The sequence below is a fragment of the Chelonia mydas genome, chromosome 3 (assembly GCF_015237465.2).
Source record: "Chelonia mydas isolate rCheMyd1 chromosome 3, rCheMyd1.pri.v2, whole genome shotgun sequence".
NCBI classification, from domain to species: domain Eukaryota; kingdom Metazoa; phylum Chordata; order Testudines; family Cheloniidae; genus Chelonia; species Chelonia mydas.
In genome coordinates this window covers 135,854,637-135,872,258 of record NC_057851.1, presented here as the reverse complement: position 1 = coordinate 135,872,258, position 17,622 = coordinate 135,854,637, and the positions used below count along the sequence as shown (strand labels likewise).

Genomic DNA, 17,622 nt, shown 5'->3' with positions numbered 1-17,622 from the left:
CCTCCTGCCTCGAAGGTGAGGTGTGTGTGTTGGGGGGGCTCAACCTCCCCCCAAAAATGGCAATTTTCAGAATATTTATACACTTTTCATATTCTGTTATTGAATATGTGTCTATCATTGGCATCTGAACAATGTAATCATTATTAAAATAGTGATGAAATATATCATTACATTATCATGAATTACAGTATATTGAACTCATTACACTTAGCTGAAAGCTGTCTTCACTAACATCTCAGTGTAAAGACATTATGTTCACTCTGGGCTTCACACTGGCTTAGGGCCTTTTTGGAAGTTGAGGCCACTGATGACTGTGGGAAGAAGGCGAATGGGAGGGACAAGCAGTGGGGAGTCTTTCCCCTCTCCCTGCCCTTTCTCCTCTCCCTGCCTCTTTCCCTTTCTCTTGTTTCTTCTCTAAGTCCTTGCTCCCCTTCCTGATGTTTTCCCCTTCTTCCTTCCCACCCATATCCCTTTTCCCATCTCTCTCTGCTCCCCACCTCCTGGCAGCTCTGTCTAGTGCCTGCTCCCACCAACACACTCAAAGTGGCAGAGGAGGTTCCCCCTCCTTGGGTGGAAAGGTTGCCTAGTGGTTAAGGCACAGGCCTTGGGCTCAGGTGTTCTGAGTTTGATTTCTCTGCTCTGCCACAGACTCCCTGCTTAGCCTTGGAAAAGTCACTTCACCTTTGTATACCTTAGATCCCACCCGCCAAATGTGGCTAATGCTGACCCTGCCTCATAGGCTAAATCCATACATGGCTGTGTAATGATGGGGGAAATGGAGATACCAATGTGGGTAGATTTGGGCTGAATTTCTCCACAGCCGGAGAGTGAGAGCCAGCTCCCCAGGGGAGACAGGAGAGAGGGAGGCTCAGGCCAGCTCCGCACAGAATGGGGTCAGGGCTTCAGCCCTGCAGCTTCTGCCACTAGGGTGGCTGGGGCTCCCAAGCTGGGGACTTCAGCCCCAAATGTTCTGCCAGGGTCCGGGGCTTCTCCTCCTCCCCCCCCCGCCCCTGCACGGCTCCTGCTGGGGCTTCTCCTCCCTACCAGCGTGGCTCCTACTGGTGCTTCTGCCCCCCAGCGTGGCTCCTGCCGGGGTCTGGGGCTTCTCCTCCCTCCCCGCCAGTGCGGCTCCTAATGGGGTCCAGGGCTTCTCCTTCCCCTAATCCACCACTGCACTCAGCCCTAGCATAGCTGGGCTCCCTTGGGTCACCTGATGCCTGCTGTGGCCGGAGTTGAGCCTAGCTGGAAGGGAGCAACCATACACGTGGACGCCATGGCCATCAGCCCAAGAGGTGTGGGGCGGCCCTAGATGAGGAGGGGCTGGCTGTGCTGCTGCTGTTGTTGCTAGCCCAGCACTCCCGCCCACGCCTAACGCTAAGGCTTTTTTGTGAGACTCACTCAGCCCCTTCTGGGAGGCGGGAAACGGCTGATCTGAGCCTGCCCGCCAAACAGCTGGTCGCAGCTCCATGCAGGCTGCCCATAGGAAACAGCTCATCTGCCAAGGCACCTGCAAAACAGTTGATCCCTGGTAGCCAACAGCTGGTCATCCCAGTGGGTGCTGAGCACCCCCTATTTTTTTTGCCATGGGTGCTCCAGCCCCGGAGCACCTACGGAGTTGGCACCTATGACCAGGCCCTCTCCCCCCTCTGCCTCTGCTGCCCCCTGCCTTCCGGCTCTTGCAATCCTGTTTCCCCGCCTTATTCCTCACTCCTCTGTATGCCAGTCAGGCTGCTTGCTCCTTCTCTATGTTGCCTGGGCACCAGAGGGAGTGGTGGGTGGGTATTAATAGCAGAAGAGAAACACTCTCTTTGCTGTCAGTTCCTGTGCCTGGCACCACAGCAGCCCCTGACTGTTGGTAAACGCCATAGCAGGAAAAGTCCCATTCAGCCCCTACATCTAATGGTGAGCTGGAGTTGGTTCGCACTGATTCGCGTGAACCGGTTCTTAAATTTTGAAGCAGTTTTAGAACCGGTTGTTAACCTGCTTCCCTGCAGGGGGCGCTGAGGCTTTGATGGGCTCTGGCCGGGAAGTGATGTAATTCCTCCTCCGGCCGCCGGGGGCGCTGCGCTGCGGGAGTCATGTGGGCTGCCGCCTGGCCCTGCATGGGAGCCCTGGTGCTGCTGCCGCTCCCCCGATCCCTGGCCCTGGGGCTCCCGCTGCTGCCTGGTGGGTCCCCGGCTGCTCTGTTGGGCATGGGCTGCGTCCTGCTGCTCGGGCTGCTCCGAGCCACTCTTCCTATGAGCACCCACCACCCTGCCCGCAGCCAGTCCTTGCCTCCAGCCACCCCCGCACCCCCTGCCCGCAGCCAGCCCCTGCCCTGCCTCCAGCCAGCCCTGCACCCCCTTGCCTCCAGCCAGCCCCGCACCCTCCTGTCTCCAGCCAGCTCCGCACCCCCTGCCCTGCCTGCAGCCAGCCCTGCACCCCCTGCCTCCAGCTAGCCCTGCCCCATGCCCCTGTCTGCAGCTGGCCCCACGTCCACTGGTGCCCTGCAATTCCCAGGGCAGTAACCCTGCACACCTGCTTCAATGAGGGGAGCAGGGAGCAGCTGGGACCCACACATGTGCACACCCTAGGGTGACCAGACAGCAAATGTGAAAAATCAGGACAGGGGGTGGTGGGTTATAGGAGCCTATATAAGAAAAAGACCCCAAAATCAGGACTATCCCTATAAAATTGGGACATCTGGTCACCCTAGCACACCCCAGGGAGTGGCGGAGACCCACACATGTGAAACGGAGCTCATTTCTAGTTCAGGCCCATCTTTTTAAAAAAGAACTTTAGGCAGGGTTAACATACATCCGTATTTTCCCGGACATGTCTGGCTTTTTGGTTCTTAAATCGCCATCCGGGAGGAATTTTTAAATTTTAAAAATTCCTCCCGGGAAAATACAGACCTATGGTAACCCTGTTGGTACAAAAAATACATACTGGGGCACATCCCTTAAATCAGAACTTTTTATAGGGAACCGGTTGTTAAGATTTTGGCAGCTCATCACTGCCTACATCTCAGGAATAGAGCATTCTCAGTGTCAATGAAATCTTTGGAGAGTTTTCTTGCCAACTTGTTCAAGTGTTTACTGGGCTCTTGCAAAGTGAGATGTTTTTGGAGGTTTATAACTTGGCCAAATTTGGGTAGATTTTCACTAGGATGACAAAAGGCAAATATATGACACCAGAGTGACTCCCCTTGCAGATTTCATTTCAAAGCATGGAGTCACTAGAGATTTTCAACAAAGACGTCATAAAAACTTTTTAACATGGGCAAAACCATGCATCTTTTCCTAATCTCATTCTCAAAAACCGTTAATCTTTTTTAGCTGAGATTTTCTGTAAAACATTCAACCTGAGGCAAACACTTGGCACAGAAAATTTCAGTCAAAACGCATAAAGTTTGGCTAAGTTTTATAAGCAAGTGAAAGTAGGGTCTTATAATGCAAAGTGGTCACCAACCTTAATAAGTGGTACTACCATCATGGCCTATAAAAATGTGTGCATTGGTCATCATGTCTCGTTCCCTTAGTCACTTTTCAAAATGCACCTGAGAAGTTTGTAGTAAATATATATGAGAGCTAATAGGTCTTCATATAATTTAAGACCTTATCATAATGTGTATGTCCAAGAGGTAAAATTAAAATGGCACATGCACCCTTAATGCAGGTATTTCCTGATTCTTTGAGTTTTTAACACAGTGATAAGATTGCACAATTAGTGTGTTTTAATGGAATTTCGAAAGCTTTCTTAAAATATAGGTAAAATATTCTATAATCTAGAATAATTTGGTTTGGCACTACCAGGATGCCCTGTTACATGCAAGGTGTACATTCTGAGTGAGGCAAAGGCTCCTGAGGATTACTGTTGTCTCATTAAGTGCCTAATTCAACTTCCACTAAAATAATTGGAAAAACTTCCATTATTTTCAAAGAAAGTTAGATCAGACTGTGAGGGTGCACCTTGCTTAATGAGGTGACTGCTCCTGGGGTGTTATGCTTCAATCCGTGCTTCCTGTAGAAGATTGCTTTGAATGAGGCAGGGCTGCTCTTCAGAACTCTTGTTTTCTCATACAGAAATTAAAGGAAAAAGGAGAATTGAGTTTGGACAACATTAAAAAGTAATGTTATAAATTAAATAAGATTATTTTGATTTACTGGCTTGGGTTATGAAAAACTTAGGTTCAGTGTGCGTGGAAATTAGGTCGAAGATTAAAATGCATTTTATATAAGCATTATATTCATATTCAATTTTCAACATGTGTAACAGACAACCCAACATAACCCTCTGAACAGCCTTTTCATTCTTAAATACTATGAAGGCAATCTGATTGTTGCATTTACACAGAGAAACCAAAATGAAATTAAATCTCCGTAGTTATGTTTCCTTTCCCTTCTGGACTGAAATTGATGTACTAAATCTTAAAATGAATCTGTTAGATACAGTTCTAGAAAATATTGTGTAACCTGTGTTGAACAAAGAAACTAGGCAGTGACTACTGTTTTGGTTCTGGAACTTGACCACGTATCAGAATTCCTGTTGGAGGGATAATTTGCTAATTAGTTCTCTCTTAGCAACTTATTAATAAAAAGGGATCATTTAGAGAGATGATAAAGATGGGAAGATAATAAAATGAGATTCAACTTTAGAAAAGTTCAGGCAAATACATCTGGAGAGAAATTATATAAAATGGACATACTAAATTGGAGGACAAAACGAGGGAAGCAGTAATGCTGAAGGAGATCTGTGATTGGTGATGGACAACAAATTAGACATGGTTTGCAATGGGATAAGCCTGCAAAAATGCAAATGCAGTTTTGGGTTGCATAAGTAAAATAACCCGACTTAAGCAAGTGGATAAAATTCCTGACTCTTTGTTGCTCTGATCCATCTGTACCTGGAACATTGTGTTCACTGTGTCCCCAACCCCTGCACTGTGCCCCCTTTGCCCCAGCACCCCCGTCCTGTGCCCACCTGGGGAAACTGACCTAGAGTCATGGAGTTTCTGCTGTCATTGCTCCTCTCCCTCCCTCACAGTCCCTATGGGGGGTGCGGAGGATGACCTGTCAAGCCAAGAGATGCTGTGGCTCAGCCCTGGCAAAAATTAAGCATTGGCTGGGTGTCTGCAGAGCACTTTCTCCTCCGTCCTGTGACCACGTGGGGAAATTGACCTGGCGTCACGGTGCACTTGTCATTGCTCCTTGCTTCCCCACTCACAGCCTCCCATAGAAGGATGACCTGCCAGGCCGTAAGGTGCCAAGCCCCCACAAAAATGAAGCACTATAGCCCTGCAATAGTATTCCCCTTGAATGCTTCCAGAGAGAGAACAGTGGCTGATGCAAAGAAACTGGGATTGTTGAGCTCTAAGTGTGATGACTTTATAAATTATAAGCTAAATAGGCAGCAGACTCTTTTATTTTATAGTTCTGTGTGTGATTTTGAGCATTAATGACTTGACCTTTATTATTTTTAATGTAAAAAGCTATTTGTTCTGATGCCTGTTGTATAATAAGATTGTTCAGAATAACAATAATAATCATAGTGTGCACATTTATTAAGCTGTATAGGTTTCTTATACAGTACACACACAGACACTCCTCCTGAGAGGCACTGTGAGATAGTATGCCGCTGTGGGTGTGGATGCGGATACAGATAAGACGGAGTGTGGATTGCGGGTTGGATACAAGGTGATTCTTATGGGTGCGGATCGAATGCAGGTCCACATTTTTGCATCTGCATAGGGCTCTAGCTCTAATTACATTGGAATTGTCCCATGCAAAAGTTGTCCAGTTTTGGACACACCTGTAAGTGACCCTCCCTTGGCCACAGCTAGAGTTGGGTTAGAAATTTTCATCAAAATGTTTTTCAACGGAAAAATGCTGGACTGGTTAGAATTGACATGTTTAAGAAAACGTCAATTTTGGTGAACATTCAAGCAGGGAAAAAATGGAAATTACTACCAAGTTTTCATATTGGAAAACTTATTTTTTGGGATTTTGAAATTTCATTTCAAATTTTAGTTTTTCCTTTTATATCATTTATTATTTTTACATAATTAACTAACACATTCATAGTAGCAGTGCGTTACTGCTGCTGACATCATAATGTGACATAATAGTTGAAATGCTCTATTTTTAGTATATTTCTCAAATAAGAGCAGCTGTTTAGTACTGATTGAAATATTTTATCGTTTGTTTTAGATCAAAGTATCTCTTTTTTTGTGTTGTAAGTTTGAAATAGTTTGACACAGTGCATATTATAGAATCCTAGAAATGTAGGGCTGGGTGTGGTCTCAAGAAGCCATCAAGACGAGCCGTATGCAATGATGCATTACCAAGTAAAGCTAGACTATCCCTGACAGGTGTGTCTCCATCCTGTTCTAGAAAACCTCCAATGATTGGGTTTCTACAACTTCCATTGGAAACCTAGTTGCACTGATTTCTGCTGAAATGTTACGAAATAATGAAATTAAAAAATATAAAAATGAAAAATAAATAAATTGAAAATGAAATTTCAGAATTCTGAAAGTTTCCAAAACTATTTTTTTCCCCAGAACTTAAGATTTTCAGGAAATTTTGAAAATATTCGTTTTCATTTCAAATTGAACCAATACCAAATTTCAAAACGTGAACAGGAAATTCTGACTTTTGAGCAGCTGTAGCCATGACTAGCCATAGTAGTAGTGTAAAACTTGACCGAGCTAATTAGTATTTTAGATAATCTACATCTGACTGACTTCAAAAAAGTATAATTTATAAGTTTTTTTCTGTATTCCCTCTTGGTCACTCTTTGCTGGTTGAACTCAAGAGTGTTGATCTTCTTGTATCTATTGGTAACTCTAGAAGATTAATATTACCTGGATGTGTTGGTTCTGTGGGTAGAGGGTTGTTTTTACAAATGATATCAGTCATTTTTAGTAAAGAGGATTCAGTGTAAAATTTGGGACCATTATTTTTTACAGTGTGAAGTGGCATTGAATTCAGTAGTAAAACCATTCCAGTTATTAAACTTCAGGTCCAGGTTTCTCACAAAACAATGTTCTCAAAGTTCACTCACTTTATATTTACCATACACTTTTTTTTCTGCAACATAAATGCATAAATGCATGTACAGAAGGATGCCCCGTGCTGGGATTGAGAGGTTTGGAGAGCGGGAGGAGGATCAGGGCTGGGGCAGAGGATTGGGGCCTGGGGAGAGGCTCAGGGGTGCAGGCTCCAAGTGGCGCTTTCTCAAGCGACTCCCAGAAGCAGTGGCATGTCCTTTCTCTGGCTCCTAGGCATGGAGTGGCCCCCCACCCTCAGAGCAGGGCCATGCCCACCCCTGCTTTTATGGCAAGTCCTTATAGATTGCTGATGAATTCTGTGACATTAATGTGGGGCAGTCTAGAATGGTCTGTGATGTCAGGATCTTTAGAAACTACCCCCCATTTTATGCGATGAAAAATGGAACTTTTGTTCCCAAAATCACTATGGTCAATAATGTTTTGGTTCCAGCTCTTCTGGAAGATCCAACTTTACCTCTTCTTCCCTGCTTTGATGATGCTTTTACTGGACACTTGGATAGGAAAAAAAGCTGTTTAATTATACCCTGATTAGCTGCAGAATAACTTTGGAGTGTGGATTTGGAAAGCTGAAAGGAAGATGGTAAAATATATCATGACAAGGTTTGGAGCTTTTGAAAAAGATCTTCCTTGTGATGTAGGTGATGTTTTGCAGAACATCTGTGAGAGCAAGGCAGAGATCCTCACTGATTTGATTTGATTTGATACACAAGACACTGCAAACTTAAAACCAACTAAAATGGTGCAAAAATAGTCAAACTGCAGAGTGACCACATTTGTATAGGTAGAGTCACCAAAATGTGTAGGTAGGATTGCAACTGTTCTCCTTGCCTTGAGGGATGGAATGGTGTAGGAAGTTATATGGAGACACACACAGCTTGGCAAGAGAGAGGGTGAAATCTGCCTATCTGTCCCTTGCAGTTTGGGTAGTAAAGGGAGCTCCCGGTATCGCCTGTGTTCTCAGCAGGCTGCACTGTCGGGTTAGGTTTGGGTATTATAAGTGAGCACAGTGCAGCAGTGTTCTCCAGCGAACTTCTTTCTTCTGCATTACGTCTAACATGTTTTCCTGCATGTCTTTTTCTGTCCAGGTGGTCTTTGTAGCCCCTTGACAGTTTCTTGAGTTGTTCCCTGCGTATCTTTCTCTGGTCTTCCAGCATGAAATTCTTCCCTCCATTCCTCTGGGCCAGCGTTTATCAAGCTTCATTGCGCTGCAACCCCTTTCTGACAAGAAAAATTACCGCATGACCCCAGTGCCCTGTGTTGTTCAGAATAGTTGGTATTTTAAATAAAAAAAATGCATTACAAGGCCGTATCAATGAAAAAGTAGCCACTAAATATTTTAATTCACAATACAATCACAAGACAATATTTATATCCAGTAGTAAAAAATAAAAATAAATATGCACCGAATAGGAGGGGTGAGCTTGCATTGATGAACACAAATCCTTGAAGCGGGATTCTGTGTGGCTGAGGTAAAGATGGAGCTCATCGTCAACAGTGAGACAGGACCTGTATTCGTTTTTCAGTAAAGTCAGTGCTGAAAAGCCAGCTTCACTCAGGTAGGTGGATGAAAATGTGATGAGGGCTTTCAAAGCTGCAGATGACAGCTCTGGATATTCTTCTCACACAGAAATCCAGAAGTTAGCAAGAGGTTGTTCAGAAAATCTCAATATCAATGTCTTATCACAGGAAAGGTCCATTAATGTTTTTCTTTCACTATAAGTGACATAACAGCACTTGCAGCCGCATCTGCATTAAAGGGATTTCTAATCCACACCTCTGTTTTCTGATCCTTTTCAAGGAAGTACTCTCAAAACTGAAGTTTAAGGCTTTTCAGGTGGCTGATAATAGGTTTCAACTCAAGTTATGACAAGGCATTTTCATCCAAAAAGTCATCCAGTAAACAAAATACTTCAAAACTGTGACTGTTCATGTGAGACTACCACAAGGAAAGTTTCTTGATCCAACTTTCTATTTTCTCAATGAGAGAAAAGACAGAAGTGTCTCATACTTGAAGTGAGGTATTCAAAACATTTAGATGTTAAAAAATGTCTGCCAGGTAAACTAGCAAAGCAGTCAGTTGGTATCTGCAAACTTTTTGGCCAGTGCGGAATTTTTGTCTGAAAGAAAAATTCTCACTTCTTCTCTGAGCTGCAACAAATGATTAAGAACCTTTCTCCAAGACAATCTTACTCCTGGTGGAATTCTGCGCCATTGCGCATGCCCAGAATTTGTCCCCCGCAGATTTCTTTGCTTTCCTGCAAAAAAATGACTTTCTGACAGGGAAGCCACAAGAGAGGTCATGCAGCCATGCCCAGCAGTATGTTTTGGGTGCCCAGGGCAGCCGGCAGAGAAGTAAATCAATGTGGGGCAGGAGGTGGGACTGGGGAACACCTGGCTGGTGGCTCCTACCCTGTGCCGGGCTCAGCTGCTAGTGCAGGCTAGTCTGAGGAAGACGGGACTTCCTCTTCCCCTGCATGGCATCCGGGGCTGGGTCAGACACAGCAAAAGATGCCTCAAGGGCTTTCTCATTTCCTTTTGCTGACATTCTCAGTACTGTTTTCTGGCCCTTTAGCACTCCCAGCTTTCACTGAAAAAAGTAAAGTGGTTTTGTTTTGAAGAGAACTGTGCCATGTCTGCAAGTGCCACAACATTTTAGACGGTTTTAAGCTCTCTCCTTTGCCAGAATTTCGCCATATACCACACACTGTGGCCATGGATCTTCCTGAAAACCAGTCCATGTAAATCCATATTCCAAATATTTTGGATTGTATTTGCAGTTTCTTGGCTTTTAACTGCTGTTTGAATCCTCATCTGCCCTTCTTTTGCTGCACGTGGCAGTTGACTTCTCTTCAGTTACCCCCTTTCCTTCACATTTCTTCAGAAAAGAGTCTATTGTTAAAATTACATCTACAGCAACTTTTCAGAATGGTTTCAACAGAACACATGCTGAGAAGGGCTGCCAACTAAACACAGGTGCCTGAGTGCAGGAAGTACCTCCGTACAGAAACTGGTGCAGGGGGCCTGCAGCGGGTGGAAAGCAGGGTAATTGCAGGACCGCAGGCACGGGACGATGCCAAACTAAAGTGCTTGGGCTTGAAGTCCTGCTCAGGGGGCCTTAGGTGCAGGCTTCAACCCTGAGGCCTCTGCAGAGCTGTGGGCTGGGTCTTCAGCTGCCTCTGGATATACGGGCTGGCTGGGGCTTCAGCCCTCAACCCCCGTGGAGCTTCAGTCCCCAGCTGCCCACGGAGCAGCGGGTTGGCTGGGGCTTCAGTCCTAGCCTCCCTTCCCCTGGACCTCCTGGCGACCCCATCAAAAATGGGAACCCACACTTTGAGAACCCTTGGTCTGGGCTTTTTTTGCCCTCTGGAGGGGGACCCATTCATGAGGCCAACAAACATCTTCTCCCCTGTCCTCTTTTCTTGAAGGTTTGCCAGACACTCAGCTACTGATAATGTCTTTCTCGGTAGGCCATTCCATGCCAGGTGCTAGCAAAACAGAGAATCCATACAAATATTTACTGTACTAATATTAGCCATCATGCTAACAATTATAAAATGTTACTTCTCTCAAAATGTTCACAATCTTAGAATTCCTTTAGTTTACACTGTTCCTAGTCTGGGGTGCACTTGGAGATGGTAACATTTTTTTAACGTTATTTTACCTTGAATGGGCTACCCTTTAAATTACCTCTGTAAAATTTTTTGGGGGAGGGAGAGTGTGGGATTCCCAAGGGATAGAGTAGTAATTTCATGTAATTTCAGGCTGTCCTTAAAGGATATTACCATGAGGCCTGTTCCCAAGATGCAGAGAAGGGTCCTGTTCAGAAAGACAAAGAGACAATCAGAAAGATACACAGCATTGTGGCTTGCTGGGATGGTGCTCCTGGACTGGACTGGACTGGAAAACTGGACTGGAAGGAAAACGCTACCTATGTGGATGGCCCTAGGAAGACACAATATTGTGTATCTTTCTTGAACTAATCTTGAATTTTTGCCTGAAATTCTCATTTATAATACTGGTTGATCAGCACAAGAGCACTGCAAAATAAATTGAATTTTGCAGCTGTTATGCATGCCCTGTAACGTTTTTAATAATGCAATGTACTGCAACAAATGAGTGCTTGGTGAACAGTTAAGATGCCTTTTTTTACACCTGCAACCTCAAATGCCTTACAGTATTTGCAACGTGAAATGCCTAAAAGAAACGCTGTAACCTCAAGTGGCCAAGTGAGTACTTTTAACTTTACATGTATGGAAATTTTAAAATCTGAACAGGTTCAGGGCAATGACCGAACTGTGGTCTTAAGTGCATAATCTATTGATATATTTTCTTTTTTTTTTTTGTTACGATAAAATTGATTCAGTTGCAGTGTATTTGCCTTTGAGTTTTTTTTGTGCTCAATGACTGCCATCTTGTGCAGTGTTGTGTGGGTTGGGGAGGCAGATGAAGGATAGGGATAAGGAACATCAAGCAGTATGGGGAGGGGCGGTGAGGAATAATTCATTTAGCTTTGTTGGCATGGGTTTAAATGTTTTTTTTTTTTTTTTTTGGCGGAAAAGGGCTTTTAGACCTTTAATTTTCTGGCTTGGGTGAAGACGAGCAAGTGGAGGACTAAGGATGTGGCGCAGGGAGAGATGCTTTTGCTCTCTACTTTAGCAGCGTCTGCCAGACATGGGAGCATACAGTTGGTACCTGAAAGAAAAGTTTCCAGATACATCTAAATAGCACATAATACTTAGTGGATGAGATCCCCTCTGCAGTATGGTTACTCTGATTTGAGGGGAGAGAAGGTATGTTTCCAGCTGGGTCTCTTTCTGGCTGTAAAGTGTGCTGAAGAGATTATTATTAATTTATATGCATTGCGGTAGCACCTAGGAGTACTTGTCATGGATCAGGACCCCATTGTGCTAGGTACAAACACAGAGTAAAAAGATGTTATCCTGGGGAACTTCTTCCTGGTCAGCTTTCCAAAGATGCCTGCTTTTATTGCATGCTGTGGCCAAACTAGCCAAAATATCATGGTTTTGTGGGGGCCTCTTGGGCAAAAAATCCAGTCCAGCACCTTGAAGTATTCACAAGTACTGGGAACATTACTGGAAGTCTTGTTTTTGTCTCTTGCGTTTTTGTAATTTGCTGCAATTCATTGGTAGAGGGGGAATATCCGGTCAAGATGACCTCACAGCACTGGAGAGCACATAGATAATCTGACAGACCACCTGATAGAGCCCTGTGTGGATACAAAGTTTTGTATCCACGTCCAATGCACAATCCACAAAAATGGTCTGCAGATATCCATGGATTTGTATGGGTCTACCAATTGACATGTGAAGCAGTACAGTATGCGATAGCATTGGGAGAGGTACCTGATGTGGTATAGTTTACTCAAAATGGGAATGATGTAAACTTATGGTGGAATAACTCGTTCTGAAATAGTTATATTGCTTCCATAGTGGATTAGTTATAGTGGGATAAGACACAAGATAAATTGAAAAAACACTATTTGTTTGGAACAGAAGACTCGCAGGATATGGCGGGGGGGCAAAACAGATTCAGGGGACAGGAGGAATACAAAGCACGGAACTGGGTTCAGGGAATTGGGGGAGCTAATTTAATAACTTACTGAAATCAACTATTAACATAAAAAGTGACACCGTTTTACAGGAGAATGAGATGTATCCATCTCTTAGGCCAGGTTTACACTAGAAACTTCTGCTGGTATAGTAATATTAGTTAGGGGTGTACTTTTTTTGATGACGTTTTATGTTAGCAGAAATCCTAGTATAGACACGCTTATGCTCGTGTAAAAGCACTTTTGCCAATGTAACTCATTTGACTTGGGGAACTGGTATAAAGTATATCAACAAAAGCTCTTTTTTTGCTCACATAAGCTTCATCCACACTAGGAGTGTTTGCCAGTATAGTTATATTGGCAAACCTTGTCTAGTGTACACCTGGCCTTGGTTTCAACAGTTCTTAAATATGTTATTCATGCTTTAGTTTGTGTATGGATCTAAAAACAATCTTACTTTAAAATGTCAAGACTATTTCAGCCATGAGTTACTCCGACACCGTCTAATAGCTGCTCTATAGTAAAACAGAGTTGGGTGAATATCACAACAAAAGTTAATGAATAACCACACACATTTTAAATGAATTAATTGAGCTACAGTATATAAAACAAGACTGAACCCCTCCATCCCCCAAAACTCGCAGCTCTTTGTCTCATCTCTTGTAATTCTAGATGCTTCAAAAAGACTGATACAAAATAAAGATATAATTCCACCTAAGAATCCACTACAAGTTTCATCTTGATATTGTACTCTTTCTACATATGTCAATTGAAAATCTGTTTCAAAGGGAAAATTATGTAAGTGAGGGAAGCAGAGCATCCTCTCTCTTTCATGTTAGTGGAAGGTATTCATGTAAGGAGTGCAGAATAGAACATTTGAGTTTAGATTTCCCATGCTGATTTTTGAAAAGAATTATACCTTAAAGAAGCAGTTAATCTCTCTCAAAGGTCCTTAAACTAGACATTTAAACAGTAGCTTCTTTGATTGGAAAATTGTATAACCTTGCAATTTCAATTATGTAGTTTGAGAATAAATTGACCCACGCTGCCTAGGATAATATACTTGCACAAACATAAAGAGAATGAGTTAGTTAATTGGCACTAAGTAAATCATAAACAAAAATAAAATAGTAGAAAATAAGTTGATACTATGTATAACGTGTAGAAATTGATGTTTCTGTCCAAAAGTAGAAGTTATTTCAAAAGTTAGAATTGAGGGATCATATATCAAATTGTTGTCATTTTCAGAGTTCTGTTGTAAATGCCTGAAAAGGAATTTGAAGAGGCCCAGCATTGCTGAGCAAACAAACTGTTGGAAAAGTAATTTGGTCTGTTTTATAATGAATACTTAAAATATTTGACTTTCCCCTCTATAATATATGAAATAGAAGAAGTAGTGGTTGTAGATACCTGACTAAGTGAGTGCAAGTGGTGGCCTTAGTATAAAAATATATGGGAAATAGGACAGATCCCATTATATCAGTATTAACTGTCTATACCTTTTTCAAGGATGCTGTCTGTGTTTTATTTTATGTATGTATGTTAGAATTTTGGAAACATCTATTGTGTGTTCTCTTTTTAAGTACTAGAAATATAGAGATTGTTCTCATCTCCTCCTCTCCACTAGGGCGTGAAATCTTCATTTATAATTCAGGAAATTATTTTAAGAAACCAAAACAGAAATAAAATTTGAAGAATTTGTTTCTCCTGTTTACATATCATGTAATGAAGATTTTATACCAGGTGCTGTTTTTCCTCACTGTCATACTTTCAAGGAAGAGAATGCATTGTGGTCTGCATTTCCCAATCTGAGTTTATGAAAGTAGTCCAGACAGTTTGACCTCAGATAGACCTTTTAGTCTCGGGCTTGTCAGATGACAGGGACAGCACTCTTAATTGGCATTCAGATCACAGACAGCCACTGGGCTTAATGCATAACCAAGTACTGCTTTAGGATTTAGACAAAGCCACACTGGCAAAACATCCCAGTTGTCAGGGTAGCTGACTGTTTCCTAAAGAACTATTACATAATGGAGAGACTGAGTAGCGCTTTAGGAAGCTAAATTTTTTTAGCTAAAAGTGTTGTTGTTTTTTTTAAGCCTCTAATTTGTGAAAAGAAACCTTTTTTCCCCTGATGAGCTCATTCATTGTTTCCTGGTTCTTTTTAACTTCTCAAGGTCATAAATGTAGTTCGCTATTTTATGTGATGACTACAGATGTAATCTGAAACTATAACTGTTTTATGGCGAGAGAGAAAGGGACAGAAAGTGTGTGTGTGTGTATATATATATATGTGTGTGTATGTGTTTTGGAATCTTAACACTGACAGATGTTTACTGCTTTTGTTAGAGGTCAGCTTTTTGTATTTCAGCTGTTTTGTTGTCTTAAATTAAGACAGTAGGGCTAAGATGGAAATCAACTGTTCAATTAAAATTATAAATTACAAAAGTTAAAAAAAAACTTTCTCCTTTAGATATAACTAACAATGCCTTAGAAATCAAAAATTCAAATTTTGCTTTAAAATCTTATTGTAATTTTCTAGTTTTACAACCCTTGTCCTCATGCTAGTTCCCATGCAGATTCAGAGGGTTTGACACTTCCTGGTACTTTCTGTTCTCAGGCAGCACCAGGGTGACATCATACTCATGCACTGCCCTGAAAGCCACATAAGAACAGGATATAAGGAGAGCAACTGTTTCACTCTGAATTAGAGAAGTGAATGTGAGTACCACAAAGGCTGCTTAAAAGATTTGTTGTACTTCAGTTACAGCGACACAGGGGACTCTAATCTCCATTACAATGCATTTTCTTTGCTCCGGATATTCTGGCGTAAGCAATTTCATTTAATCAGCCCTAGTGATAAATGTATTAGATTGTTTAATTGTATCATATCCTTGTTTAACACAACATTTTAAAAAGTTTATTTTGTGATTTAAATATTCTTGTGTACTACACGCCCCTCCTTCCCCCTCCCCCTCGATACTTCCAGCCACTAGTCATTGCTAAGGTTAAGATTTTGTCACTGTTGTTACTAGTAAAAGTCACACAAAGGTCATGGGCAATAAACAGAAATTCATGGAAGCCCATAACCTGTCCCTGGCTTATACTAAAAATAACGGTGGCAAAATGGGCTGATGGGGGAATGAGAGCCCAAGCCCTGCCGCGGGAGCGGGCAGTGGGCTGAGAGGGTAGGGAGGGGGAAGAGTCCAGCACCTGTGCTGCTGTGGCTGACAGCTTTGGGGTCCCCCCTGGCGCTCAAGGCAGCTAAGAGCTGCAGGGCTGGCAGCTGGGAGTCCCGCGTCCCCCCTGGTGGCTGAGATCTCCAGGGTCCCCCTGCCAGCTGACCACTTCAGCCCTGCTGCCCTGGGGCTGAAGCAGAAAATGTCATGGAGGTCTCTGGAAGTCACGGAATCTGTGACCTCCGTGACCTAATCTTAGCCTTAGTCATTGCTATCTGTAAAACAAACCACTAGATTGGTTTCACCCAGACTGCTCTAGACACTCTTCAAAGTGTATGCATGAACATAGGATGGCTCTCTCCAGGTACATTATTTTTTGTCGTGGAGGGGAAGAAGGAAAATATGGGGCACCTCTTGCAAGACACAAGAGTTTTGAGACAGGTACCGTTGCTGTCAGGTGCACATACTCCCAACCACCAGATACAGGATTTTAGGGGAGCTGCAGATACAAGATTTGGAAAAAGAAAAGGAGTACTTGTGGCACCTTAGATAACAAATAAGAGGTATCTCTTCAATACTAAAATTCCCCTCTCTTCCTGGGGGAAAACTCTACAGGTGACAGCAGTCAGGCCTGGATCATTCCTGTATTATGTCGCTGTAAGTCATGTTTTATATGCATATTAATAGAAAAATGTAAAATGGTCTTTAGAACATTGGTCTGGTATATTTATTTTACCTGTGCTGTGGCCTTCTCCGCAGCTATCCAACTTATCCCTATAAAAAAACACACATTTCATCAGAGCTCAACAAAAAATCGTAAAAATCTAAATACAATGTTCATGGGAGAGGGATTCTAAATGTCTTGTTTTTAAAAACAATAACATTTGCGTTGACAGACTCTGTAAAATAATGATCAGTCTTACGTTAAATTTATGTTAATTTCTTTTTGCCTGGGGCCCCTGGCTTCTTTGTTTCCTTTGGTTAGTTTTTCATTGTCTGGTTTATTTTAAACTTCATCTATTTCAATACATTTTGCTGGGAATGCTTTCATGCTGATCTTGCAAAGACTTAGGCACGTGTTTATGCACGGTAAGTAGTCCTATTGTAGCCAACTGAAGCATATGTATAGGTCTCTGTAGAACTTAACCTTGTAATTATCTAACAATATTCTCAAAGTATCTGATGTTTCTTTACTGGTGTACTGCAAAGAAAATTTTTAGCTGTACACTTTTTTGCTCCTCCTTACCTTTATTTACAACACAAAAAGATTTGTGGGTTTTTTTTTTTTTTTTTTTAAAGCATTAGGAATACCATGATCTAACTTCCTTTTTTTTTTTTTTTTTTTTTTTTTTTGCTGCAGGACTCTGAAGAGCGGGAGGTGGTGCTCATATATGAATAAGCCACAGAAAAGTTGAAGCCCATGTTTCAGTCCAATGTAATATCACCTTCCCAATTATTCCACTCCAGTTTTCTAGAGTCCTTCAGCAAAAAAGAGGGGCGGCAGATCCTGACGTTTCTAATGAAAAGAAACAAGAACAACATTTTTTTTTGTGCGAGTTTGTGTGGGAACTTTTATAATGCGTGAAACAGAAAAGGGAGAATCTTTTTTTCTTTTGCAATTCACTATTAAACATCTCAACTCTGATGCATTTTACAATGAAGTAACTGAGATAGAGAAGTTGTGACTCACTCGGGATTACAAGGTGTGTGAGAGAGTTGGGAATATAAACCTGGAGGAGTCCTCCTACCTCTTGACAAGTACTCCTTTCCACAGAACATTGAGATCTTAAGGTATCATAGGCCACCATTTCCTAACTTTTGAG

General features: G+C 42.5%; 1 protein-coding gene across 14 annotated transcripts in view; it reads left to right on the top strand.

Annotated features, from left to right (window-relative positions):
- Positions 1–17,622, top strand: part of AKT3 (AKT serine/threonine kinase 3) — a 261,533-nt gene that overhangs the window by 74,360 nt on the left and 169,551 nt on the right. The window contains exons 3-4 of one of the 14 annotated variants that reach the window (XM_043543363.1): positions 15,241–15,341; positions 17,160–17,590. The exons of the other annotated variants lie outside the window; for them this stretch is intronic. The gene's annotated coding sequence lies outside the window, so the exon portion shown is untranslated. The remainder of the gene's footprint in view (positions 1–15,240; positions 15,342–17,159; positions 17,591–17,622) is intronic. 14 annotated transcript variants of the gene reach the window in all.